At 48.1% G+C, this 16,897-nt stretch overlaps 1 long non-coding RNA gene and 1 pseudogene across 5 annotated transcripts; both read left to right on the top strand.

Annotated features, from left to right (window-relative positions):
* The first annotated feature begins 5,031 nt into the window (after nucleotides 1–5,031).
* Nucleotides 5,032–14,910, top strand: LOC141581879 (uncharacterized). 5 transcript variants are annotated; one of them, XR_012514678.1, is made up of 5 exons: nucleotides 5,032–5,170; nucleotides 7,816–7,934; nucleotides 9,378–9,505; nucleotides 10,184–10,272; nucleotides 14,078–14,910. It is a non-coding gene; the product is annotated as an uncharacterized LOC141581879 (long non-coding RNA). The 5 variants fall into 5 exon arrangements; XR_012514679.1 differs by lacking the exon at nucleotides 5,032–5,170 and adding an exon at nucleotides 5,435–6,604; XR_012514680.1 differs by lacking the exon at nucleotides 7,816–7,934.
* On the top strand, nucleotides 12,858–12,907 carry LOC141581952 (U7 small nuclear RNA; annotated as a pseudogene).
* Nucleotides 14,911–16,897: the final 1,987 nt, after the last annotated feature.

Below are 16,897 nucleotides of genomic sequence, written 5' to 3'. Positions count from 1 at the left end.
GTTTCACCATGTTGCCCAAGCTGGTCTCCAACGCAACTAAGCGATCTGCCTGTCTTGGCCTCCCAAAGTGTGAGCCACCACTCCCACCCATTTAAGATTGAAGCTAGGCCAGTAGTGGTGGCTCGTGCCTGTAATCCCAGCACTTTGGGAGGCCAAGGCTGGTGGAGTATCTGAGGTCAGGAGTTTGAGACCAGCCTGGCCAATATGGTGAAACCTCGTCTCTGCTAAAAATACAGAAATTAGCTGGGCGTTGTGGCACATGCCTGAAATCCCAGGTACTCAGGAGGCTGAGGAAGGAAAATCACTTGAATCCTGGAGGTGGAGGTTGCAGTGAGCCAAGATCGCTCCTCTGCATTCCAGCTTGTGTGACGGGAGTGAGACTCTATCTCAAAAAAAAAAAAAAAATATATTGACGCTAGATTGAGCAAACTCTTAAGCCAAAACCAGTAAGTTTTCATACGTTCATAGATGTTACTGTGGTAAATAACACGCAAATTCATTTAAAAACAAGTGTGTCCTCATGGTAATTCTTGGTTCTTATGGGCTTTTATTATTTTTTTTTTCAGTTAATGAATATTAAAGATATAACTACTTCTTTCTTTCTTTCTTTTTTTTTTTTTTTTGGAGACAGGGTCTCACTGGGTCACCCAGGCTGGAGGGCAGTGACATGGTCACAGTTCACTACAACCTCTACCTCCTGGGTTCTAGCAATTCTCTTGCCTCAGCCTCCCGAGTAGCTGGAATTACCGGTGAAAGCAACCACACCTGGCTAATTTTTTTATTTTTTGTAGAGACAGAGTTTCACCATGTTGCCCTGGCTGGTCTTGAACTCCTGAGATCAAGTGATCCACCAGCCTTGGCCTCCCAAAGTGCTGGGATTACAAGCATGAGCCACCGTGCCCGGCCTAAAGATACAACTTCTATCATGAGGAGGTCCAAAAACCATTCTCTTTTTCTTTTTTTAATTTTAGAAAGGGATTCTTAACTGAGTATGTGCTGCAGCAAAGGGAGGGGAAGTTAAGCAAGAAGAGAAGGGAGCCAGGAAATAAAGGCCCAACCCAGGAAGCAGTTAAGCAAAGTTCCGGGATGACCACATGTGACAGGCTTAGGGGATAATTTGAGCACATGGAGGACAGAACTCGGAGAGGGCACTGTGGGCATGAGTCCCCCCTGCTCTGCCAGAGCACTGGCAGAGAACAAGGGCATGATAATGGCAGATGGCACTGAAAGAAAAGGAGAGAGCATGAGGCACCCTTGGTGGAAGCAGTCATCATCAGAGCATTTTATTTTATAATATTTATTCTTTTTTTTTTTTTTTTTTTTTTTTTTTTGAGATGGACTCTCACTCTGTTGCCCACACTGGAGTGCAGTAGCACAATCTCTGCTCACTGCAACTTCTGCCTCCCATGTTTAAGTGATTCTCTGCCTCAGCCTCCTGAGTAGCTGGGACTACAGGCCAACACCACCACGCCAAGCTAAATTTTGTATCTTTGGTAGAAATAGGGTTTCACCACGTTGGCCAGGCTGGTTTCAAACTCCTGGCCCAGCTAATTTTGTATTTTTAGTAGAAACAGCTCTTGTCATGTTGGCCAGGCTGGTCTTGAACTCTTGATGGCAAGCAATCCACCCACCTTGGCCTCCCAAACTTCTGGAATTACAGGCATGAGCCACTGTGTCTGGCCAGGATATCATCGTATTTAATGTTCACATCAACTGACATTATCTCCAATTTACAGATGAGGAACTGAGGCTCAGAGAGTTTCTGGCACTTGCCTAAGGTCACACACTCTGGGCTCTCTGCTTGGGGCTGAGACCCAAGGGGCATTGTGACTTACTTCTCTTTCCTGAACATGAATAAAATGCAATTTAGAAATTTCTGTCTTCAGTGCTATCTTGAGGGGCCTGTGAAAAATGCTGACTCTGTGGCAGCTGTCTTAGCCCATACTCATTGGATTGCTCTGGGCCCCACACTGCTTTAAGGAAGGTCCAGCAAATAATATAGGGTAGAGCTGAGATTCAAATCCAAGCAGCCCTGGCCCTAAAACCCACGGAACAAAGCTGCCTCTCCAACTAGAATCAGAGAGAACTAGGTGAGAATCCTAGCTCTAGCACTTACTAGTTGGCTGTGACCACCCCCAAGTTACTTAACCTCTTTTAAGCCTATTTTCTCATCCGTACAATGGGGATAATGGCAGCGCCCACCTTTCAGGTGGTTGGTAAGGAATATAAGGTGAACACAGGTGCCTATGCGGGTTCTTCCCTTTTCCATAAATGTTAATTCCCTTACCCCTCATCTCCTAGGTTAGTCCAGGAGGACAGACTTGAAGTTTGAAAATAGAAAGTAACTGCCAAAAGGGATTATTTAGGGCAGAGATTCCCACTTTTTATTATGCTTTAGGTCCATCAGTGGTGAGGGCAGGGGGCAGGAGAGGTGGGGTCAAGTCCAAATTCTTGGACTCCATCCTGGAGTGACTCTTTAGGGTTAGTGTGAGGCTTAGGAGTCTGCATTTTGGGCCTGTCCCAGGGGATTCTGATGCCTGCAGTTCTCCTGCCTGGCTTTGAATAACTCTGGGTAGTACTTTAAGCTGACAGACCAGTGGGGTGAGAACTGTCCTTGCAAACGTTTTGAGACCTTCCTGCGCTGGCCTCCAACTATGCCTTCTCAGTCTGTCTTCAGCCCCCCGCTTCCATTCTGGCCCTCTCCCCTTACCCTTTCCTTTTTTTTTTTTTTTTTAAGATGGGGTCTTGCTCTGTCTCCCAAGCTGGAGTGCAAAGGCGCAATCTCGGCTTGCTGCAACTTCCACCTCCTGGGTTCAAGCAATTCTCCTGCTTCAGCCTCCCGAGTAGCTGGGATTACAGGTGCCTGTCACTACACGTGGCTAATTTTTGTATTTTTGGTAGAGGTGAGGTTTTACCATGTTAGGCTGGTCTCGAACTCCTGACCTCAGGTGATCCACCCACCTTGGCCTCCCAAAGTGCTGGGATTACAGGCGTGAGTCACTGCGCCTGGCCACCCTTTCCTTTTTCACTTCCTTCTTTTTAATTTCTGTCTTTTTTTTTTTTTTTTTTTTTTTTTTTTTGAGACATGATCTCACTCTGTTACCCAGGCTGGAATATAGTGGCATGATCTTGGCTCACTACAACCTCTGCCTCCCTGGTTCAAGCAATTCTCATACCTCAGCCTCCCAAGTAGCTGGAACTGCAGGCACATGCCACCATGCCTGGCTGATTTTTATATTTTTAGTAGAGATGGGGTTTTACCATGTCGATCAGGCTGGTATCAAACTTCTGACATCAAGTGATCCTCCCGTCTTGGCCTCCCAAAGTGCTGGGATTAGAGGCGTAAGCCACCACGCCCAGCCTCCCTTTTCACTTCCGACCTTCCTCCCCACCTCTGGGTGCACCCTCCTCTGAACTCAACCTGCATTCCTATCTGCTGGCCACTTACCAGCCAGTCCCTTGATCTGCAATGCGCTTTACTCACCTAGAAAGTTCACATCAAAAGTCACCTCTTTTGGGTTATCTCTCAAGTTCTCTCTGGTCCCTTGGCCCTTTGCAGGTGCCCTTTTCCTTGTGCAAGTCACATGATAATGTGAGGGTGTTTTTTCCCCTAACTGGAGCCTGCCTGGTGGACTCACGGTCCATTTGTGGAAACGCATTTCCCTCTCCTCCACTCCCCCTCCTTCATGATCCATGCTTTATGCAGCCTCTCCAAGGCATGCAGAACAAGCTAAGACGAGGTGAACAGGCCTGCAGACCTTTCTTTCTTTCTTCTTTTTCTTTCTTTCTTTCTTTTCTTTTTTTTTTTTTTTTTTTTTTTTTTTGAGACGGAATCTTGCTCTGTTGCTCAGGCTAGAGTGCAGTGGTATAATCTCAGCTCACTGCCACCTCTGCCTCCCAGGTTGAAGCAATTCTCAGCCTCGGCCTCCCAAGAAGCTGGGATTACAGGCATGCGCCACCATGTCCGGCTAATTTTTCGTATTTTTAGTAGAGATGGAGGTTTCACCATCTTGGCCAGGCTGATCTTGAACTCCTAACCTCGCGATCCGCCAACCTCGGCTTCCCAAAGTGCTGGGATTACAGGCGTGAGTCACCGTGCCTAGCTGCCTGCAGAACTTTCAAAGAAGGTGGGGTGGCTTGGGAAGTAAGAGAAGACCAGGAGATAGGGGCTCCTAAAAAGCAGGCAAGAGATTACCGAGGGGTCCCCACAGCTCTAGCACACAGCAGCTGCACAACAATGCGCTGGAATTACTGAGGGACATTATGTGCTTGATGGGGGATGGGAAATGCTTGTGCCAAGCTGCCAAGGATCATGCTGTACCAGTTGTGACCAGATATACTTTCCTTTTGCCAAGGTAAAAGGACTTCCCTACTGAATCCCTTACTTTCCACTTAGTTTAAAACGAGTTTAACACCAAGAGTATAGTTTGTCTCTATGTCCTTATTTCTAGTCTTCCTGCTCAGCCATGAAATTCTCTACATGACTAGAAGAGAATAACCGGGCCCCTAAGCTTCGCGCCATGCGTAGCTAAAGGGCGAGTTAAACACAGGAGAGTGCCGAAGGGGACCTCAAGGCGTTCCCTTGGGATAAGGTGTGCCTAAAACAGCTCTGTTTTTCCTGACAGCGCGCGGCGGAGGCTCCGCCCCAAGGGCTGCACTGCTGCCCTCAGGCAGGCAAAGCCAGGGCTGGCGTTATTAGTCCCGCTCACAAGTGGGAACTCTTCAACTGAGGGAGGCGAAGTGACAGCCCCAATATTGCACAGATGGTGCTGAGGCCAAGCGAGGTCAGGAACCCAGAAGCCAGGATCTAGTCCGACGCAGACCTGCGGGAGGCGAGCGGTACGTAGGCATTCCGCCTGGCACCGGTGCCTTCGCCTCTCTGCGCCGGACAGGCCGAGCCTCCCAGACCAAGAATCTGCTCCGGGGTTCGGCTCCCAGGGACTTCCGGGAGCAGCTGGCCCCGCCCCAGGGCTCCTTCGGGCCCCGTGATTGGCAACACGGGCCGGGGGCGGAGCTTGGGCGGGTCCGGAGCGCCGAGCGAGCGTGATGGCGTCAGGAGCCGCGGGCGCCGCTTCCTGTTGTCAGTGGCCGACAGGCCGCATTCTCTGCTCGGAAGCTGAGGGGCTGCGGCAGCCGTTAGCGCCCCCCACCTCGCTCCCTTTTCCGTTTGGTGAGTTAGGGGGTCAAGAGGCGAGAAGGGTGGCGGAGGGGCGGCGGGGCCGAGGCGCGAACGGGCGGGTGGGCCTCCCGCTCCCCCCGCGATCCCCAGCAGTGGTTGCCCTGAGACTGCCCGGCTTCAGAGCCCTCAGCCCTGCCCAGCCCGCGCCCTCCCGGCTCCCACCCAGCCTTCCCCCCGCACCGCCGCTGCGCGCCCGCCCGCCCCGTCTGTTCCACCCCAGGCCCGCGCCCGCATCCCCTCACCAGCGGTCTTGAGCAAATGCAGCCTCACTCGTGACCCCACTTTACCCCAGTTCCAACCCCGATCTCGGCCACGTCCTTTCGCTTCGCCCTGACACACCTCGTCCTCTGTCCTGACCCCTCTGGTAACCCCAACGCTCCGCGCTCATCTCCCTGAGACCCAGTATTCGGGTTTCCCCTTTTCTGGCTCAGCTTTCTTATCTCAGTCACCCTCATCACCTGTCCAGCTCCCCAAGGTCTGCTGATCCCAAACACTCTACCTCTGCCCCCTGTCATCTAAGGCCCTCCCCCAGAGTAGGTGCTCTGTTGAGCTCACCGCATTCTTCTGGATAACTCCGATCTCAGCCTGATTCCAAGTCTTAACTGTGTCTTCTCGTCTTAGTCTCCTAGCCCACTGTATACTTCCTTTCCGACTCCTGCGGTCTTGAGGACACCCATCCCTAAGTCTTTGCTAAACTGTCCTGAACTCTTGCTACCTCCTTTCCTACCACCCTCACCCAATCTTGTTAAAAAATGGCATCTCCATGTCCTTTCACCCTCCCTGACCCCACCGCAGCTCTTCACCCCAACTCTGCGTCCATTCCTTTCCTCGACCCAACTCCCATTCAGTCTGAGAACCTGGTACAGAGTCTCCTGCCAACTCCACCAACTGCCCCTCAACAGCCAAATGTAGGTGCTCACTCAGACGGGCCGTTAGAGACTGAGCAGCGTGACTGGTGGGCCTAGGGCCTCAGGTGGTAAATGAGGTTGGAGGAGCAGTGGGCTCTCCCCAAATTGTGGATTGGGCCGGAGGGTTTTCCTGGTGTCTGGTCTCCTGTACCTGTCCGCAGCGACTGTGTTTCTGGCATTCATATTAAATGACTTGTGCTGGCTGCTGGAATGGTAGGTATCATTCAAATACCTGGAAGGTGAGAGATGGCCGCTCACTCAGCTCACTTGGCATAGGATGATGGAAGCTATCACTTCCTTCTGGCTGCTGTTCTGGCCCTGGAGAGCCTCTGGGAGGTTTTTAAAGGGCCCTAAAGAACATTGTCTCTGCTGTGGTCACAGATCATTGTCCGTGTTCCTTTTTCTGGCACTTGTAAGGGCCTCTCCCTGCCAGAGCTGATGGCAGATCAATCCTGATGCTGAATTCAGGGGACACGATGGGTGCCAGAGGCAGTGTTACCTGTTGTGAAGAGTATAGGTGAGTAGGTCCTGGGGAGGCTGAGGTCTAGGTTGGTACAGAGGCTCTTGAATCGCTTTCTTTTCTTCCAAGTGCTGGCTCATTGACTTTTGGCCATTTGGATTTCATGAACACAGGGAACCACATTATCTCAGAGTAGCTGAGGCAGAAGGACATTCCAGAGGCACCCAAGTCCCATGCTCAGCATTTATAATTTCCTGAGGGCTTTTGGGGACACATTTTCTCTGAATCCTGAGGACCCAGCATCAGATGGGTGGGCCATTTGACTACAGTTTTAAAGGGTCCTAAAGAACATTATAGTCTTACGCCTTTGAAAACTAAATGCTGTTTTACCTTCAATGCCCTTCCATTCATATGCAGGATATTTAAGTTGTTTTCAGCCTTATTGGCAGCTTGGCTTAATGGAAGGAGGTCCACAGTGGCCCCAGCACTTAAGAGTTACATACCCCAACTTCCCAGTGTGTGAAATGGAGATACTTGCCCTGTGCCTTGTTTTTATTTTATTAATCGGATCATTCAACAGCTTATTTTTTGAGCACCAGTGTGTGCCAAGCACTTTTCTAGGTACAATGGTGACTGGGTCAGGCAACTTTCCTGTTTTTATTCGTTCAGAGTTTGGTCCTTGTTAGAATCCTCTGGGATATGGGACAAGAATATAGGGAAGATAGGTGTTACTGGATGGAAGGAAGGAGGGAGGAAAGAAAGATTCCCAGTGTTCACTGACTCCAGTTCTGCCCTCATCCACTAGCCCTGAGTCTGCGAATCACAAGCTACAAGTTTCTCACCTTCATCTGGTATTTAATTGCTTCAAAGCTCCAACCCCCCACCACCCCTCCTGTCACAGAAATCCAGCTTTCCTCAGGTGGACAGAGGTGCTGTTTCCTCAGTCAGCACTCACATGCCTGAAGGATCAGCTGCCTTTCTGAATCAGCAGATAACTTTGTCATTCTTTTCCAATTGAAAAAACATGACTCATCAATTGGTATGGCAGCTGGATGGCTTAAAGCCAGGCTGTGGCTCTGAAGAGCCAGGTACACAATTCAGGCAGTGGTGAGAAGGCCGTGGGGAGTGGCTGAGAAGTCCCTCAAGAGAAGAGGCTGCTGTTCACTGATAGTGGGGTGTTTTGAGAGTGCTGAAGCCAGGTTATCTTTCTTCTTTTAAAGTAAGTCTCATCTAAGTCATTCTCTTTTTTTCTTCCTTGGTATCTGTAGGAAGTGAAATTGGACATACAGAGAAGGCCAGGCAGTGTAATGAAGGAAACCAACCGGAACTGTTCCTTCCTGCGTTGGAACATTTAAGAAAGTATAGCTCTGAGACTTTGGGAGCATTGGTAGGACCTGGGTTCGGCTGGTTGGGGCTATAAATCTGATCGGCAGAACTGTTTCTTGTTGGTTTTAGACCTTCTGTGATAAAATGGAGCTTCCAAGTACCTCTGAAGAGGAACTAATAGTTAGGCTATAATTCTCTGAGGCCGTTTGGTCCAGGGAAAGATGCAAGAGTTGGGATGAAGAAACCAGAGAGTCTGTCCCTTACCTGAGGCCCATTGCTGCTGAACCTCAGTTTTGCCCGTGACCCATGACATAGTCCTGGGAGGTCCCGAGAACAGGTGCCCAGGGTGATTGGGTTACAGCTTGCTTTTATCCAAGGTACTGGCAGAAGTTACAGGCAAAGACATAAATTAGTACATGTCAGCTATACATTGGTAGGGGCAGGGTAAGGTGAGTTAAAAGATTTCCTGATTGGCAATTGGTTGAAAGAGTTAAACTTTGCCTAAAGAGTTGAAAGCAGCAGAGAGAAATGTTTGGGGTTAAGATACGGTGGGTTGTGGAAGCCAAGGTGTAGATGAAGCCTTCAGGTAACAGGCTTCAGAGAGAATAGATAGTACATGTATTTTATCAGACCCTAAAAGGTGTGAGACTCTTACTTAAATCTCTCCTAGATCAGTAAAAGGCCTAGAAAGGAAAGGGAATCTCTGCAGGATATAAATTTTCCCCACAAGAGATGGCTTTGCAGGGCCATTCCAAAATATGTCAAATAAACATATTTGGGGGTAAAATACTTTGATTTCCTTGAGGGCCAGTTATCTCTCATGTGATGTTAGACCAGAGTCAGGCTGGAGTTGGTATCTTCATTGCTTAGAGTCTGTCCTGTGAATCTCAGGATTCTGTTTTAATGTTAATGCTGGCCAGTTGTGTCTAAGCTCTAGCAGGGAGAGGCTACCGTGAGGCATGGCCCAGACCCCACATCCTGTCATGGCCTGAACTAAGTTTTTAAGTTTTTTCAAAATCCCTTTGGCCAAGAGGGAATCCATTCAGGCAGTTGGAGGGTGCAGAAATTTATTTTTGGTTTACGGCACTCAACTCAGGAATTGGGGTTTTTCTAGGGCTGGGTTGGCTTCCTCCTGGGGGCTGGTGGTGGAGTCAGGCCGCTTATCAGCCCTGAGACCTCAGGAACTTCCTTGACCTGGGTCAGCTGTCAGGTGGAGATAATAAAAGAGCATTTCTAGGGTATTTGGGAGGGATATCAGTTAGGCAATATTAGTAAAGAGAGCCTTGGTTTTGTTAATTTCTTTGTGCCATTATTTTTTGAGAGCCCAGACAGCCATCCCTTTCCTGGTGTTCCCCTGATGCTCAGCTGGGCTTTGCTAGAGATTTGTTTCCATGTGAATGTGCCTGCCTAGCCTAGGTCTGCCCAAGTTGCTGGGATGGGGCCACCAGCCAGCAGCCCCCTCAGGCTCAGGCCAAAGTCCTAACCCCACCCCACCCACTCCCAGGGGGAAGCCGGCAGCCCTGAGGGATTGAACCACTCACTGACTTCAACTCTTCCTGCATACTCATTTGGACATGGCATTCTTGGTCTGTAGATTTAGGTGGTCACATCCGCTGGGATGACCAGGTACAGGTACGTATCAGGCCCTGTGACAGGCGTTTTACACATTCTCCATCTAAGAGGTCTGCGCATGCCTACCTGGTTAGTGGCAGACTGCGACGAGACCTTGTGGTTGTCGCGATTAGACGTGCCCCTGTATGCCACTCAAGCCAGACCCTTGAAGCCCAAAGGAGAAGAAGTGTAGCAAGGGAGCCCTTCCTTTTCAAAGCCATTCCAGTTGTACTGTTTACTGCTGAGCTGGCAGACATTGGACTGGGACAAGAGTGAGGGGTGGGGGCAGGGTGTTGCAGGACCCAGCCCCTGAATGTGACTTGTAAGCCCCTGCTTCCTGGTCCCAGGGGTTCCTTCCACCTTCAGCTGCATCCTCCCCCTTGAACCCACAGCTCTGTATCTGCATCAGCCTGTCGTTCCCTGCTTACAGGTTTCGGTCCTACAGGGCCCTGGCTTTCCGGGCAGCATTTGATGTGAATTGCCTTTACCATCCACTCCTTGGGGTGGACCCACCCCTGGCACCCAGGACTCCTTGCCTCCCAACAACTGAGCCCTCTGGGCTCTCCTTCCTTCAAATCACTCTCAGTTTTTACTTTTGTGTTGGGTGAGAGGGGCTGACCTCCTACTGCTTGCTGGGAATGGATTCTGCCTGGTGGGGAGCTGGCCGCCCATTCATCTGGCTGCCATCTGTCTCTTCAGGTGTTATGTGATTCTCCGAGGGAGCAGCTGTGTGAGTAGAGATGCTCTCAGTGGTGGAGAATGGACTGGAACCCCCGGCTGCCATTCCGGTAGGTGGGCGAGAGAGGATCAAGGGTGGGGAAGGGCTGCAAGGGACCGTCATTTCTTTGGCTTGGCTTACTTCAAAATGAATGGGCACTGCCCTGCAAGAGAGGCCAGGTAGAGGAAAAAGTTACAACACAAGCAGGCTCTGAGGAGACCCTGTCCTTTCTAGATCACCTTATTAGTGGTAAGATGGGAATTTACAAAAAGCAGTGGGAATTTAAGATCAGTTACCTGACGACCAAGGATTTCCATTCAGCCCTGTGCCCTTAGGCCATGATTTGGTCACAGTCTGGCCAGTGCACTGAATTGGTGGGAAACAGATATTCCCAGGCACTAGTTTGTTGTTTCAGTAATGGGGGTAAGCTGGTTAACTTACATGTATCTGAACATTTACCATTTTCTAGGATTTTCTAAATGTAATTATTTGTGACCAGTTCACCAGAGCCCCCTAGCACTCTCTCTTGGAGAGCCCTTTGCACCCTCCTGGGATGTCTCAGGCACTCTGTTCCCTTGGAGACGCAGAAAGTCAGGTAGCTTTGGGGCTGGTCCCTTAGCAGCATCCTGAGGTCACTTTCTGGGAGAGGCCAGAAAGTGGCCTTTCCTCCTCACTGCTCCTTTCCGTTTCCTCCTCACTGCTACTTCCCAGCTCAGAGTACTCTCTGCTTGAAAGGAACTGTAGCCTCTAGAGTTGTGCCTTTCCCCTCTTTGCCACAGGAGAGTCCAGCTCCACCTGTCTCCCAGCTGGCTTTCATGCAGAGGCTCTTCCCTCCCCTCCGCACCCCCACTGTACCACCCCAGTACCAGTTGAATCCCGCCCCAGGACCCTCCAGAGCTAGGACAGAGCCCTGGCCAACTCAGCCTTTTAATAGCAGCTGCATAAACTGACTCCTTGAGGGTATGCGTTTCTTGAGGGTATGCCGTATTTCTCTCTGTATACCCTAACCCCACACCTAGGAGGCACAGTTGAACGAAGTGTGTTATGTACTTTTTTTAGATAATATACTAATAACATCTTACATTGAAAAGAACATTTAACATTAGACTTTTTCAAGATTAAAAACTTTTGAGCTTCAAAGGATACTATTAAGAAAATGAAAAGACAACCCACAAAATGGGAGATAACATTTGCAAATCAAATATCTGATAAGGGTCTAGTATCCAGAACATATAAAGAACACTTATAACTCAATAAAAAGACAAATCCTCCAGTTATAAAATGGGTAAAGGATTTGAATAGGCACAGAAGATATACACATGACCAGTAAAGACGCTCATTATCATTACACATCAGAGAAATGCACATCAAAGCCACAGTGAGCCACTACTTCACACCCACTAGGATGGCTGTGAGAAAAAGTCAGTAACCTGTGCTGGCAACGATGTGGAGAGACTGGGACTCATGTTGCTGGTGGGAAGTAAAACAGTGCAGCCACTTTGGTTAACAGTTTGGCAGTTTCTCGGTAAGTTAAACATAGGGTTACATATACAATTCCACTCCTAGGTATATGCCCAAGAGAACTGGAAATATAAATCCACCCAAAACCTTGTACATGGATGTTCATAGCAGCATTGTTAATAATAGCAAAAGAGTAGAAACAACCCAGATGTCTGTTAACCAATGAATGAATGATAAAATGTGGTATATCTATGCAGTGGAGTATTATCTGGCAATAAAAAGGGATGAAGTGCTGACACATGCTTGAAAATATTATACTTTTTGTATTTTTAGTAGAGACGGGTTTCACCATATTGGCCAGGCTGGTCTCGAACTCCTGACCTCAGGTGATCCACCCGCCTTGGCCTCCCAAAGTGCTGGGATTACAGGTATGAGCCACTGTGCCAAGCCGTAAAATATTCTAAAATTAGATAGTAGTGATGGTTGCATAATTGTGTGAATGTGCTAGAAACAATTGAACTATGTACTTTAATTGGGTGCATTTTATGGTATATGAATTATATCTCATTAAAGCTGTTACTTTTTGAAAATTTAACTTTTCAAAGATTATTAACATTTGTTGTTTTGGCTGAAATCAAAATAAAAAATTAAAATATATATCCATAATCCTATCACCCAACAATTCAAACCAGTTTTTCTTCAATCCCTTCCAGTCCTTTTCCAAACACTTATGTGATTTTCACATACTTATAATTATGCTCAATTTTTACTCTATATTTCCAGGAAACTTTATATACATTTTGTGGTGTATTCATTTAACAAACATTTATCAAGTATTTCGATGTGCCAGGCACAGTGCCAAATGTTGACACAAGGATGAATAAAACACTGGTCTCGGTACCACACTCAGCTCTTTTATATACACATTTATGTATTTTTTTCTTTTTTTTTTTTTTGAGACGGAGTCTCTGCTCTGCCGCCCAGGCTGCAGTGCAGTGGCATGATCTCGGTTCACTACAACCTCTGCCTCCTAGGTTCAAGTGATTCTCCTGCCTCAGCCTCCTAAGTAGCTGAGATTATAGCCGCTCACCATCACACTCAGCTTTTTTCATTTTTAGTAGAGACGGGTTTCATCATGTTTGCCAGGCTGATCCCAAAGTGCTGGGATTACAGGCATGAGCCACTGCGCCCGGCCTCTTTTATAATTTATCTAGTAGGTTTTCTGGTTTTCAAGGGAAACCACTTCCCTAAAAAAAAAGGTAGTCCTGCCCTCAGGAGCAATCTTTATAGTGCTATAGATCAGAAAGTATTATTTCTACTTTAATAGATGAGGAAATTGAGGCTCAGAGAGGTTAAGTGAAGTGTCTGAGGAGGCCCATCTAGTTATTGATGGCTAGGACTGAGCCTAGTCCTGTGGCTTCCAGGCCTAGGATCTTTCTCTTTTTTTTCCCCTCTTTTCTTTCTTTCTCTCTCTCTCTTTTTTTTTTTTTTTTTTTTGGCTCACTGCAACCTCCGCCTCCTGGATTCAAACATTTCTCCTACCTCAGCCTCCCCGGTAGCTGGGATGACAGGCTCGAACTACCATGCCCTGCTAATTTTTTTGTGTTTTTCAGTAGAGATGGGGTTTCATTATGTTAACCAGGCTGGTCTTGAACTGCTGACCTTGTGATCCACCTGCCTCGGCCTCCCAAAGTGCTGATATTGAGATGTGAGCCACCACGCTCGGCCTTTTTGGCCTTTTCTTTCTTTTTTTGAGACAAAGTCTTGCTATGTTGCCCAGACTGGAGTACAGTGGTGTGATCACAGCTCACTGCAGCCTTGAACTCCTGGGCTCAAGCAGTTCTGCCTCTAGCCTCTCAAAGTGTTGGGATTACGGGCGTGAGCCACCACACACAACCTAGGATCTTTCTTAATGTAAACCAGGCTCCTGATCTCCTCACATTTTTATTGCTGTGTGTGTGGTGGGGGGATTGTTTTTGTGTTTCTCTTAGCTTGTGGATTCTCTACAGAAACTTGTTTAGGTAAAAAAGCTGGGAAGCCCCATCCTTGTCCTAGATGGGTTTACCCAAGCTCCCATTGCTGCAGCTATGATGGGGCTAAATTTAAACGCAAGATTATATGGCTCTAAGTTCACGGAAGTTTGGTCTAAAAATCAAAAAGAGTCTACCCTGAAGGATATGTAAAACAACAATAACAATAATTATCTCTAGGCAGTGTGTGTGATTTTCCTTTTCTTCTCTATGCTTTATCTTTCTTTGCTAACAGTGTGCTAATTTTGCAGAAGGAAGCTACAGACCTACCTATAGATGTGTGTGCACGTGGTTGCACGTGTATTTGGCAACAAAGAATTACACTCTAGGGAATCTCCATAGGATTTTCTGCTAAAGACCTGTGTTCTGTTTGGCATTGCCTAGGTCATCAAGAAGAAGCTGGTGGGATCCGTGAAGGCCTTGCAGAAGCAGTATGTGTCCCTGGACACAGTGGTCACTAGTGAAGACGGAGATGCCAATACCATGTGCAGCGCCTTGGAGCCTGTTTTTATCCATGGCCTGCACGCCAAGCACATCTGAGCTGAGGCCGGAGGAAAAAGGAAGAAAAGTGCCCACCAGAAGCCTCTGCCCCAGCCTGTCTTCTGGCCCCTCCTGAAAGCTGTCACCCACAAGTGAGCTTGGCTGGAGAAGTTTTGCTTTGGGGAGGATCAGCAGAGTGTGGGACCCTTGGCTTTTCCTCCCCAGCTATTCAGGAAGCCAGCCGAGATGCCCTGTGTTGTAGCATAGAGATAGAGTGAGGTAGGGTTGAAAGTGTCTTCTAGAAAGGTTTATCTCTAGACCAAGCTTCCCAGCCAGTGTGCCAGCAGATCTGGAGACCCTCAGCACTCAGGCAAGAGCCTGTGGCTGCTTTGAGCCCTGGGACTGGTCGCCTTTAGCAGGAACAGCCTTTTTGCCACACTGGGGCAGAGTTACGTAGTTACAACAGAGTTTGTGTGGCCTGCAAAACCTAAAGTATTTACTATCTTGTCCTTCACAGGAGACGTTTGCTGACCCTGCCTTAGATTGTTCGAACATCTGAGTTGTAAATCTTATCTCTTAAGGAGGTATGGGGTTATTTTTATTAAAGACTGGAATCAGGAAGGAGCATAGGAATAATCACCCTGAGACACTTGTCTCTGGCCTCTGTCTGGGCTTTTGAGCAAGTAGCTGGCACTGTGCCTCTAAGGACCACTAAATGCCGCCTTGAGCCCAAAGAAGCCTTGTCAGTCTCTGATCTTCCTTTCCATGCCGACTGCCACTGCCCCATCTCAGGTTCCTCTTCTTTCCTGGGTAACAGTGGCTTTCTAGTTGTATCCTTATCTCACTCTGTCTTTCCTTGAGTTTGTCATCTGCTCAGCATTTACTGAGCTGAAGCTCCTGGAGCTTACTCACTGAGCCTAGTAGAGTTCGGTCTGTATTCCCATGGGGGAGATAGAAACGCACAAGGGACTGTGGTAACTCAGGGGAGGGGCATGTACATCAGACTGAGGCATTCCAGGACTGAGTTTGGTACACCTGGGGTCTGATCTCATGCAGAACATCTACCCTGCAGTCTGCGTGATTGTGGTCAAGTCACTTTTTTTTTTTTTTTGAGACGGAGTTTTGCCCTTGTTGCCCAGGCTAGAGTGCAATGGCGAGATCTCGGCTCATTACAACCTCCGCCTCCCAGGTTCAGGCAATTCTCCTGCCTCAGCCTCCCAAGTAGCTGGGATTACAGGCATGCGCCACCACGCCCAGCTAATTTTGTATTTTTAATAGAGAAGAGGTTTTGCCATGTTAGGATGGTCTCAAACTCCCCACCTCAGGTGGCTCGCCTGCCTTGGCCTCCCAAAGTGCTGGGATTCCAGGTGTGAGCCACTGCGCCTGGCCAGTCAAACCAGTCAAGTCACTTTTCTAAATAAAAATCTGTAGCCCCATGCTCCCAGATACTAGCCTAGGTCTGATTCACTAGGTTTGGGCTCCAGAATTTGTATCCTGCTCAAGTTCCCCAGGGATTCTGGTGGATGGCCTGGATGTGGGACCATTCCCCTGTGTTGCCTTATTGGTTTGATATTCAAGACCCTCTCTTTCCTGGCCTTGCAACCAAATCACCCACTCTTCCTCCACGTGCGGTCATTGGAGCTCTCCCTAATCCTCTTACAGGGTTGTTGATATCCTACCTTTTATGCCTTTTTTCATCAGTCTTTTGTGCCTGAGGGTAGGGAGCATGTCTTTACCCTGCATCTTCACCGCTCCAAGGATGTTGCACTTAGGGAGCTCTGACAGAATGCCTTGGATGAGCAGATGATGTCCGAGGCCCAGGGGTAGTTGGAATGAACATAGAAATTATCTTTCACAATTCCAATCTCAAAAGGTTGGGGGTTATAGCTTAATATTTCTATATTTCCTTTAAAACTATATACACACACACACACACACACACACACACACACACACACATATATATATATATATATATATATATATATATATATATACACACATACATTTCTCTTTTTTTGAGATAGAGTCTCGCTCTGTCACCCAGCCTGGAATACAACAACGCAATATCGGCTCACTGCAACTTCGACCTCCCGCGTTCAAGTGATTCTTCTGCCTCAGCCTTCTGAGTAGCTGGGATTACAGGCATGTGCCACAACCGCGCCTGGCAAATTTTTTTTTGTATTTTTAGTAGAGACGGGGTTTCACCATGTTGTTCAGGCTGGTCTTGAACTCCTGACCTTGTGATCTGCCCGTCTTAGCCTCCCAAAGTGTTGGGATTACAGGCATGAGCCACTGCACCCGGCTTTTTTTTTCTTTTTTTTTTTTTTTGAGACAATGTCTCACTCTGTTGCCTAGGCTGGAGTGTAGTGGTGCAATCTTAGCTCATTGCAACCTCTGCTTCCCAGGCCCAAGCTATCCTCCCACCTCACCCTCCTGAGTAGCCGGGACTACATGTGCAAGGTACCACATCTAGCTGTTTTGTTGTTATTGAGACAGAGTTTTGTCCTGTTGCCCAGGCTGGTCTCGAACTCCTGAGCTCAAGTGATTCGCCTGCATTGACATCCCAAAGTGCTGGGATTACAGGTGTGAGCCACCCTGCCCAACCTCATTCTTTTTTTTTCTATTGCATATTCCAGTCTATGATTGTACCTCAGTTTACTTAATCAGGCTAGTGTTTAATGGGTGCTGGGGTCTTTGTTTCATAAATAACCTTGTGTATGC

Source organism: Saimiri boliviensis, chromosome 17 (assembly GCF_048565385.1).
Source record: "Saimiri boliviensis isolate mSaiBol1 chromosome 17, mSaiBol1.pri, whole genome shotgun sequence".
Lineage (NCBI taxonomy): Eukaryota > Metazoa > Chordata > Mammalia > Primates > Cebidae > Saimiri > Saimiri boliviensis.
The sequence above is the reverse complement of the archived record's forward strand: the minus strand, read 5'-3'. Positions and strand labels throughout refer to the sequence as shown.